At 39.4% G+C, this 11,449-nt stretch overlaps 1 long non-coding RNA gene across 1 annotated transcript in view; it reads right to left on the bottom strand.

The window, feature by feature from the left end:
* The window catches only part of LOC115948258, a 35,668-nt gene extending 26,698 nt beyond the window's left edge, over nt 1-8,970 (bottom strand). Inside the window, exon 1 of the long non-coding RNA XR_004082096.1 lies at nt 8,828-8,970. This is a non-coding gene — a long non-coding RNA (uncharacterized LOC115948258). The remainder of the gene's footprint in view (nt 1-8,827) is intronic.
* Between the last annotated feature and the right edge of the window lie 2,479 nt (nt 8,971-11,449).

An 11,449-nucleotide genomic window follows, 5' to 3' on the forward strand; every position in this document is an offset into this window, starting at 1 on the left:
GTTCTTCTGTCAAATTCAGTTGAACTGACCCACAACATTCAGGTTTGTAGGGTACATTGAGGAATAGAAAAATCAATATATTTCCATATACGTGATCCTATTAATTTGCTGTCCTAAGGGTTCAAAAGTTCTTCAGTGTCTTTCCACCCATTCCCACTGATGCTGTACAAAAATCCTGGCTCTCCCACAGCTGCAGTTTACTGAGTTTCTTGTGAAATTTATCTTTCTGTAAGGAATTAAGAACAAATCTGCCTAAAAACTGTTGGAAAATTAATTTTTCTGAGAATGTGGTTCTGTCAAATTCAGTTGAACTGACCCACAACATTCAGGTTTGAAGGGTACATGGAGGAATAGAAAAATCAATATATTTCCATATATGTGATCCTATTAATTTGCTCTCCTAAGGGTTTAAAAGTTCTTCAGCATGTTTCTACCCATTCCCACTGATGCTGTACAGAATTCCTGGCTCTCCCACAGCTGCTCTGCAAACGAAGAGCTCCTGGGAATTCCCACAGCTACAGCCACTTGTGGATGAACAGCAAATTCATCATTTTGGGGGGCAAACATTTTAAACTGAAAATACACAATGAGAGTAAATGGTTATTTTAAACGAGGTGCAGTTTGCTCACCTGGTGTTTCTGAATGAGTTCAGACAAAATAAACAACACATGATGCCCAAAAGGTTTGGAGCTCACATATTTATGTTGCTGGAAGAGGTGCTCAAATTGACTTAGATTGAAATTACATGAGAATTTAATTGCTGTTGCAGAGCAAATCTGTTATTTCTTTTATGTTTTTTAAATAATGGAGAAAATTATCATAACTAACAGAGACCTAATAACTAAAACCAGCTCAGCCAGAGGGCAGCAGGGAAAAGAACATTTTAATATCTCTGAGGAAGTGAAAACAACTTGCTACCCTTGAGCTTTAGCATATCTCTAATCCTACCCAATCTCCATTTTGCATTATCAGTTATCTTGCAAGCCCTTAGCAAACAAGAAAGCATAAAGTAAATGTCTAAAAAACACTTTTATGTCAAATATAAAAAATGTTCAGATGTGGCTAAAAGGGAATAAAAAAAAAATTAAAATCTCTGGACTTCCCCCTCCCAAATGTGCAATTATCAGTGGGTGAAATTGTTGACAAACTGTTGTAGAAGTCTTCAAACCCAAGGAAATCCTGGATTTAGCCTAAATAACCCCTCAATAACACATTTTGATCACAGATTCTGAGCTGGAGAGAGACTGTGGGGCCAAAATCATTTGGAAAGAGGAGACAGCAGATAAAGTGTTTTCTTCTGTCTAAAACTCTTAGAGAATTAATATTCCCTTAGAGAATTTTGCACTCCAAAAGGAGCCCACAGAGCGAGAAAAGAGCACTGCAGAAATGTGTTATTGGGAAGGGCAGGAACAGTAAAATCCTTCATCACTCTGAAATCCTCCAGAGAAATCCAGATCTAGAGGGGGCTGGAGCAGTGAGGTCAGGCACTGAGCATGTACAAAGGTTGGGAAACCATCAAACTCCCCAGAACAAATTAAATCTGCCTCAAAGATGTTCCTTGAGACCATTTTCCCTCAACATGTTGTTTGGATTTTCAGTCTAAACCATACTGATAGCAAAAAAAAACAAAAAACCCCAAAAAACCCCCCAAAAAACCTCACAAAAAACATTAAAAACCCAAACAAACAAACAAACAAACCCAAAAAGCAAAAACCACAAGCAACTGTCATTTGTTTCTTATTAAGAGAGCTGAGGAGTGTTAAAAAGTGTTCATTTCTATATTGTTTCTTGTTTGAAGAAAATAAGTATTTAAAAATCTGAGATGCAGAAAAAAAGGGGAGAAATGGCTTAAATTGAGATTGGATTCTTTGAACTCTATTGGAAGTAATAATTCTGTGAAAGTACTACAGAATATTTTTAAAATGTTGTTCTGTGGGGAAAATATTTTTTTTCTGTTTTGTTTAAAATAGATCTACTTTGGGTTTGGGGTGTTTTTATGACGATTCTGAAGTATTTAATGGATGCATTTATAGTAATTTTTTTTACTCCAGACACAAAGATCCATTGGCATCTGCCCACACTCATACCAGAACATACATTTAATATTGAATTTTAAAAACGTGTTCCTGGAACCAAGAGTAGTAAACAGCATTTGTGATAACCTTACAAACCTCCCCACCAAGATGAGTCACAAGATACTGAAAATTCAAGACAATCAATTGGGCAAGGCTGCGTTACTGTCATCTATTCCTGATGCACATAACATTTATTATACATGCCCAATAAAAATGAGATTTCTAAAAACTAAAGAGACCAAAGTTTAGTCTGAAATAATTTTGTTTAGGCCCTTGCAGTAAAGAGAGCATCAGGGGCGTTTCAGGATGGGTTACACCAATGTCTAGAGGTGTCAATCACTAAGTACAGAAGAACACTAAATATAGAAGAATCAAAATTATATAGAAGTATAGATAAATATCTTCATCCAAGGTTCTGGCACAGGTTCCCAGAGAAGCTGTGGCTGCCCCTGGATCCCTGGAAGTGCCCAAGGCCAGGCTGGATGGGGCTTGGAGCAACCTGGGATAGTGGAAGGTGTCCCTGCCATGGCAGGGGTGGCACTGGATGGGCTTTAAGGTCACCTCCAACCCCAACCATTCCAGGATTCTCTTGATTCCAATCCAAATATCTAGCATTTAGAGGGCTAATTATTGCTCTAAGTGAATTTCCTGATTTATTTAGGCGCAGAACTGAGCTCTAGCACACACTCAGGAAAGCTCAGAGGCAGCTCTGATTCATTCATGGTGTCCTTTTAGGCAAAACTGGCATGGAAGAAAAGGATCACAGAGATCATCAGATTTTGGTACAGATGGGATCCACAGCTCCAAAATCTGCCACTTCCACATGGGGAAAATAAATCTGAGAGAAACACAACTTTCTGTCAGGAGCACAAGTTTCCCTGGAGCGAGCAATTCACCCCTTGCCCAGGGAAGCAGAGAAGGGTTTGTGGGGTTGGGTTCTGTGCCCTGGGGATAGCAGTGACAGGAACTTTAGGGTTTAGGGCTGGCAGGGCTTTCTAAGGGGCCTCACAGAGCTTAAACAGCTGGCAGGTTGAACAGCCAGGTTGTTATTCCTTTGGACATCAATTTTGGGGCTTCTGTAGGTAAAAGGGTCTGACCAGATGTGCTTGGAGGAAAGCACTATTTAAACAGTTTTCTTCCAGGAATATTGTGGGGTCTAAGATGACTTTCAATTACTCTAATTATTTTAAAAGTCACATCCACTCCCTTGGTAGAAAATTGGAAAATCTGCAGGACAGGGAAGTGTCAATTTGAGGTCAGTAAACCCAAGGAATTGCAGGCAACATTCTTGAAGTCTAGAGACTTGAAAACTATCCCTCCAGGAGCTGGGTATTAACAGCTGAGCAACAAAAAAAAAAAAAAAAATCACTGATTCTGATTTTATTTTAATTTTTTTTACAGCCTCCTTTTTTAAGAACTCTTTCTAATGCCCCATTTGTTATTTGACTGCTCATCCAACCCTCCTGCAAGCTCATGAATGCAAAACCAGCAGGGAAAATAAAAAAGTCACAATGGTTAATGCCTTCAAATCAGTGTTGTCATCATTTTATTTGCCTCTCACAGAAATCATTGCTACTTCCAGAGGGCAAAAAATGTGAACATTTTAATATAAAACAGGGCAACTATTTTTTGCTTTGTTACCTGCTGCTTTGCATTTTTAAGACTGAGATACTTTGTCTAAAGGAAAGTTGTGGTAGATACCCGTGTTTGTTCACAGTGTTGTGAACCACATTTGGGTAGAGTATGTGTACTTTTAGATTTTTTTCTCTCCCTGTCATTCATCTTTTGTGCAAATTAGCATAAAAAGCTTAAAAATCTTCAAGACCAGGCTGGACAGGGCTCTGAAAATCTTGGTGTAGTGGAAGTGACTCTGCCCAGGACACCTGACCTTCAAGGTTCCTTCCAACACAAACCATCCTATAATTCTATAAAAACATTGTAACATTTTTACATTTTAACCAGGTGTCCTTCTTTAGCTTCTGCAATAATCCTGACTGGCACCTGAGGTGCCCAGGTGAGGTTACAAGCGTCAGTGCACCAGACAGAGCACCAACACTATTTTCAGGGCTCCCACCACCTTCAGGAGTGTAAAACCCCTGAGTTTCTCAGAAAAAACCCACAGAGACTTAGAGATATGGCAGGAGGAAATCCCACTCTCACTCTGGCACTCTCTGGAAGTCCTTATCCCACCTAACTAACATGGTAACAACCATCTGGGACTTGAAATCCTCATTTTTGTGCCTCTGGGATGTCCTTGAAGTTGGTTGGTACCAAGGCCTCTGTGGTTTGGCCACGCTGATTTTCTCAGATGATTTTTTGTGATACCAGAATCCTGAACCTTCTCTTTGGAACTGTTTTACCCAGTATTACACATCCAAAGACTTTGTTTTTCTGTTTTGAACAAGGCTTTTAAGAGGCTGCTATTTTCTCCAGATTGCCCCAGCACCAGCTCCTCCTATTAAAATGGAAAAGCTCCAGCAGCATTAATGCCTTGGTTAGCTGAGTTTTTATCTCCTATGGAGAACATTCCCAGCAGTCCCCAGGCTGTGTTTGTATATAAAATATTTATCTTTTCTTTACACAAATAACAGGGAAGTCTCATGCAACTGTGCACTGTGTTTGAGAAACCTGCAGTCCTACAGAGAGCTTGACTTCACTAACAGGGGTATGAGATGCTACAAATCACCAGGCAGGTAAACTCATTAAAAGCTCTCTCTCATTAAGCCCTGGAATGGAAAAAAAAATTGGTTTGCTTAAAGGGCAGGGACCAATCCAAGCTTTTATGTCTGTGCCTGAGGAGCCTCATGTTTGGGCTGGGCTTAAAAACGTTGAAGGCTGGGAGAGAAACTTGTAGAATATCGTGTCTGAAATACACAGCGCCTCATCTTTTAAAAATAACAGAGGCTGGAAGGTGGATGATTCTATTTGAAGGTAGCCTGGCACTGGAAGTGACAGCCAGGGATGAATAATGGAGGATACAGAGAGTTCTCTGCTCTGCAGCCTCGACACACCCTGAGCAAATTGAGAAATATTCCCCCCCGCAGCAAACAGGGGCTGAGCAAACACTTCAGCTCCTCTCCTCAGCTCTTCATGAATTACTTAACTCTCATCAGATCCAGGTTTCATTCTCTGCTCTGTGAGGTGCTGCCTGCACATCCAAATCTGTGTTTGCCCACCTGACTCTCACTCAGAGATGACACTTCAGTGCTGTTACACAAGAGGCATCGCTTACACCTTCCCTTTTCCATATTTCTCTCTTTTTTTTAAAGAAGAACTTTCTTCCCGGCTGATCAAACATTACACAGAATATTCTGCCACTGGAAACATTTAAGTGTAGCAATATTAAACACGTACCCACAAGAAATTCCAAGCATTAGGTGAAGAAATGCATCAGATGGAATTATTCTGGACAGTTAGAACACCTGCATTGCAGTTACATTTAAAATTCAGTTCATACACCAAGCCAACTTTGTGAGTCATGAAACTCATTGTTTTCTCAAGTACATTTGGAACCAGACAAAGGAATGATGGTTTGGGATCCTTTCTTCTCTATAATTTTATGATGACTTTTGTTAATATGTTCCAACTAAAAAAACCCACAACAGCAGCACATAGCCCAGTGTTATCACAGATGAATGGAATGCAAAGTCAATCAAAATGCCAGTCAGAAAAATCAAAATGCCAAAAAAAAAAAGACATCATGGAATCCTAGAAAGGTTTGGGTTGGAAGGGACCTCAAAGACCATCCAGCTCCACCCCCCTGCCATGGACAGGGACTCTTCCCACTATCCCAGGTTGTTTGGAGTTTCATCCAAAGCAAAGAATGGAAATTACTGGGAAGAGCAGAGCCATCGGAAAGAAATAGGTTAAAACCAGCTAAAATAGCAACACAGGTATTTAAATCTAGGAAAGCACTAAAATGGCAGAAAAAAGTAAAGCTCAAGAATTCCTCTAAAGGCCTTGCAGGCATCTTGGTGCCTTCAGTCCTGAGGGGTTCACAGGCTAGGTTAATGCAGAGCAGCCTGTGAAACACATGAAAAACTGAATCACCCTTGACTCTGACAGTTAGAACTGGCTTAAAATGCCAATTTCTTATTATTTCTTAGCATATTATTTTCTTGTTGTCTGGTCAGAGCCTATACTTGAAGCCACCTGGAATTTCCCATTCATACTTGGTTTTCTTTTTGTCTTTTCTTGATTTGTTTATGGATGTGGACATCAGACTGGGGCTTCTGTGGGTAAAAGGGTCTGACCAGATGTGCTTGGAGGAAAGCACTATATAAACAGCTTTCTTCCAGGAACATTGTGAAGTCTAAGATGACTTTCAATTACTCCCAATTATTTTAAAAGTCACATCCACTCCCTTGGTGGAAAATCTGGAAAATCTGCACGAGAGGAAAGTGCCAATTTGAGGTCAGGAGCACAGCACATTACAGATGGTTCACAGGGAAAGGGTGTGCCCCAGTGGAGAGAAATGTGTTACCACAAGAACTGCAAAAGAGTGACAGCAAGGGAAGAAACACAAATAACATTATATCACTCCTGAAATCTGGTCTGTGAAAAGAAATGTAAGGATTTAATGTGAAATGAATACTTATACACAAATTATTGTATAATCTCTGTGGTGGGCTCTGTGTGTGCAAACACACAAATTCATGTGTGTTCAATGGTAAACTTTAATGTCTGGATTCTTGCAAAAGACTGCAGAAAAACCTTATAATCGTAAAAAAGGCCACAAACTTTGCAGAAGCAGCAAAAACAAAGCAGTGTTTTTTCTTATTAGCTCTGGTTTGCTATTTGGTATTTCATTAAGAACTGTTCCTTCCACAAGCTGGAGCTGATCACCAATTATCCAGCTCAGCAACCACAGTGATGTCCTGAAACGTGAGCAATTGGGAATTTGCTGTCCTTCTCCAACTGCCAGGAAGGTCACCCATCTGAGAGCTCAAGAGATTTGTTCATTTATTTCCCTTAATTAAAAACTGTTCACCTCTAAATAACAAGACACCTTTCAAGGGTCTCGAGCCGAGCACTGAAAATCTTGAAATATTGAAGGCTGTTGGCCATTTAACAGAAAAGCCTTTTGTCTTTTGATCATTTAATTATTTTGGTTGCAGTCTGAAAAATATGCTTGCATGGCCAGGAATTCAGCTTTCCAGTCTCTCCCAGGGCAGGATCCATGTCATCAACATTTCTGTGTCCAAAACCAGGATCTAAATTTGAGCTAAACTCCTTTTATAGGCAGGAATCTCACAGTACCTAAATCAGGTTAAATTTGGGGGCTTTTCCCCCTTCTCATTAACTTAGAGGAAGCTCACAGTAGTATTTTTAGAGATGTATTATAAAAATTAAACGTACTGAGTTTTTAATAAGCAATCATTTCTACCTGAGCAGGAAATCTAAGGAAGAGTCACAGGAGCCATGCTCTAGATAAAAATTCCAAGGCCATATATTTGTATTATTTGGATGAACACAACTATGGTACCAATTCCAACCCAATTCTACAGAATTTAGCTGAATTATGCCACATAATTCATGATGTGCAGTGAAATGGACTCTAAATAAGAGCCAAAAGGAAAGAAAATGTATTTTTGTGTGCCAAAGTAAAACCAAGTTCTCTGTGCTGCCTGCTATGCATTGTAGAAGACAGGCCACATAATTGATACACAAAAGCAAAAAAATCTGCAAAAACTGCTAAAAGATGCTCTGGTCACGCCAGCATCACAATAAACAGCTGCCCTTTAAAAATAAAACCAACTAAATGTCATGAATTCTTTCAAATACTGACTATTAAAGTGCACAAATGTGTAAATATTCTGTGTATTAAGCAAGTGCAAAGCATTTGCATGGATGTTGTAAAAAGCTCTTTAGGGAATGAGCTGGAGGATTGAAATCCTGGTGCTCTTTGTCACTGAATCCCTGTAGCACTGCTCCTGGAGAAGGGCTGAAAAGCACATTTGTGAGCAATGGTTTAACACAGAATTGTGCTGAATGCAACAAGAGGTTATTGCAGGGCTTGTGTACAACTCCTCGCAGCTACAAAGGGGAAAAAAAAATCTTTTTTGAGTGGTTTTGTGGCTGTTATTGAGGAGAGGTGCAGTCACTGTGTGTAGGGACAATGGAGAGGGAGAGTTACAATCCCCAGATGTGTTAACACAGAGTTATTAAAGGAACAGCACGTTGTTTAGCAAGTAAAGGCTTGTGGGGAAAATTAATCCCTGTCACCTTCATAAAGAGTTGAATATCTTCAGAAAGATGATGGATGATTTTAAGTGCCTTTAGTATCTTTAGAGGCCCATTTGTATTGTTTCTTAAAATTGCTCCTCTGAAAATGGAGGCCTCCAAAAGCACTGCCTGGAATGTCTTGAGGTTTAGGTTTCATAGTGGGGGGATGTAGGGAATCTTTAATTTTATCCCTCTGTCTGGAAAAAAGATATTCTTAAACCAATGGATTTGAAACAGAAGACGCATTATTTTTTTTTTTCTAATTATGACTTTATTTTATTTTGAATCTTGGTTAAAAACAGTGAACAAATGGCCTCAAGGGATGGACTTGCCCTTCCCAGGATGAGCAATGATCACAGTCCTGATTCATTAACAAAGGAGGCTGGAAAAGTCTTAACCCAAACTATGAGACCACCCAGAAAAATCCAGAGTCAGTGTCAGCAGCAGATCCTTCCCTCTTGGCAAATGCTGGCCTTGAGAACATGGATTTATAACAGAATAATGCAAATAAAATCATTTTTCCTTACCAGAGGAAGCAATATGAGGCTGAAGAAGCAGACCTTCCAGTTGATGGCCATCTTCTCTCCTAATTTTGGACAAGTTTTGCTCATTAACACTGAGATTAGGACTGAAGCACAGGCTCTGCTGATATTTTGAGGTCTTCACATCAAGATCTCTGCAACAAAAAAAGGGAAATTATTATAAATATGTAAACCATGGAGAGAATGAAAAAGAAATGGACAGAAAACAGAGAACCCAACACTTGAACTGCAAGTGGCACTTATTAGAGATCAACCAGGCTTTTGTAGATGTTAAAGGTGGTCTTGGATATCTAATTTAAAGGCAAAGGACTTGGTGTGATCAGTAACTTGTGTCAAAGAAATGCTGGAACAGGTTCTGTGGCTGCAAACACCTAAATTGTACCCAGGGGAGGAGAAAGGGTGGATTATTTAGAACAAGAAAAAAGAACTTTCTGTTTCATCTCTGAAGTTGTGGTTTGCACTTCATGATTTTCAGTAGTGTCTTAAAAGCAAAACTGTCTGGGGGCTTTTTAGGGGTCTGGTTCCCAGTATAGTTTGTCCAGATAACAAATCCATTGCTAGACTTGTTAATAACCTGTTAATAAGCTTGTTAATAACCTGTTAATAGGCTTGTTAATAACTTTTCTGAGAACTTGGCAGTAGGGGGGTAAAAGAATGAATTGTAGTCTCAGGCTAAGGATTCATCCAGGACATAATCAGGAATTATTTGTATGAACAACAATGTCATCCATATCTGTGATTTCCACTGCTTGGCCTCTGCCCTGGAAGAACTGAGGACTGGGGAGAATGTGGTTTAAGATTTGGATTTATTTCTCATTATTCTACTTTGATTTGTAAAGGAAGTATTTGTGAAATAACTTTCAGAACCAAAGGACACTGAAGTTTTACACTGACACTCAAGTTTTATACTGCAACACACTGCCAGGACATCAGCATTTAGAAAGGAGAGAGTCTTTCAATTAAAAAATAAAAGAGGAAAATTAATCTCTCTCTAAATTTTGGGAGAACAATGATTCATGAAATTCACTCCAAACTGCTCTGTTTTCTTCTATCCTCACTTGATCAGTCACTCACGCTCCATTCTGGCACTGAATTTAATTACTTAACTGTATTTCTGATGGCTTATCAAATAATGAGCAATTGATAAGATCTCAGCTGAGGAGGACAGCAAACATCCCTGGTGACATTCAGCCGTGAGGACTTGGAATTCCATTAACAGCAGCAAGACAAAACCAGACAGATGCATTAGCAGCCACTGGATTTGAAATGATTTCCTGATCATTTGCACTCCTGTGTGCAGCTCAGGCCAGAAAAGCCAGAGAGGGGTGTGGAGGTTGGATTCTGTCCTTTCATTCTGTAATGGATCAGGAAATGACCAAAATGCAGTGGAAGGGTGGGAGATGCTTGAGGAAGAGATGGACACATACAGATGCCCTGGGGAAAAGGGGTGACCTTTAGAACACCTTTTTACTTGAACCTGGCAATCCCTAGGTTTGAAAAGTGGAGGGTGGCTGGTTTCTGCCTTGTCTGAGCATCAAAGGAGCCTCTAAAGAGACAACAAGAACATCTGCAAACCATTCCATGGCTTTTCTCTCACATATTGCAGGGAAAATAAAAGACTCTACTTCATTTTTTGCCTTCAAGGTAGTCATGGAAACCTGCACCAAATACTGAGCTGAGGCCTTCATGTCATCCAGGGAGACTGGAGTGTTTATTAGGGAATAAGAGCTACCAGAACTTCTGCCCTGGACCTGCAGCAGAACCTTTTATACTGCTGAGCTGTTCCTGGCATATATATAATACATATATAATCACAGTCCACCTATTACTAATTAAAGGCTACTTATCTCTATCATTAATTAAAGGGTAGTTATCTCCATCACCAATTAAAGCCCAGCTAGTTCCCCAATAACTACTATCACCTATGTTATACCAGAAATATAAACTTTTTAAAAATATATAGTATTGATATATCATATCAATACTATATTGATATAATATAGTATTGAGAAAAAGAAATAATTATATCAGCAATTGATATAATTCTCAGTACTGAGAAATAGAAACTCAGTATTGAGAAAAAGAAATAATTATATCAGTATTGGATTTGGAAGGGAAGCTTGAATGATTACATTTTCTTCTGATGTCACTGGTTGATAAATCCCATAATTTCATTACTGATGCTTCATGTGGTTGTTTTATCTGCATCTGCCACTGTAATCAAAATTAGTGAAGTCAGAAGAGCCAGTAACAGAGGGGTTGCACCTTTCAGTTAGGGATAAACAGTTCCTCAAAATAATCTTCAGTTATCTCTGGTGAAACAGAAGGGCTGTAAAATGAGAGACTCTAAAACTCAGCTGATTGTTGCTAAAACAGAGAGGGTTTCAGGGGTTTATTTCAAGCATGGCTGATACACAGGAAGAAAAAAGAAAAAGAGCATTGTTCTGGTCACCTAGTGACTTAAGGAAATAATTCATCCCCTCTGAAGGTGAATTTTTCCACTGGAAACACTTCCATTGCCACTGCAGATTCTTTATGAAAGCATCCGAGTTGCTTCAAGGGCAGGCTGGAAAAGCTCTGACAAAACTTGTTCTGCTGCAAGTCCCC

This window comes from Geospiza fortis, unplaced genomic scaffold (genome assembly GCF_000277835.1).
Source record: "Geospiza fortis unplaced genomic scaffold, GeoFor_1.0 scaffold182, whole genome shotgun sequence".
Lineage (NCBI taxonomy): Eukaryota > Metazoa > Chordata > Aves > Passeriformes > Thraupidae > Geospiza > Geospiza fortis.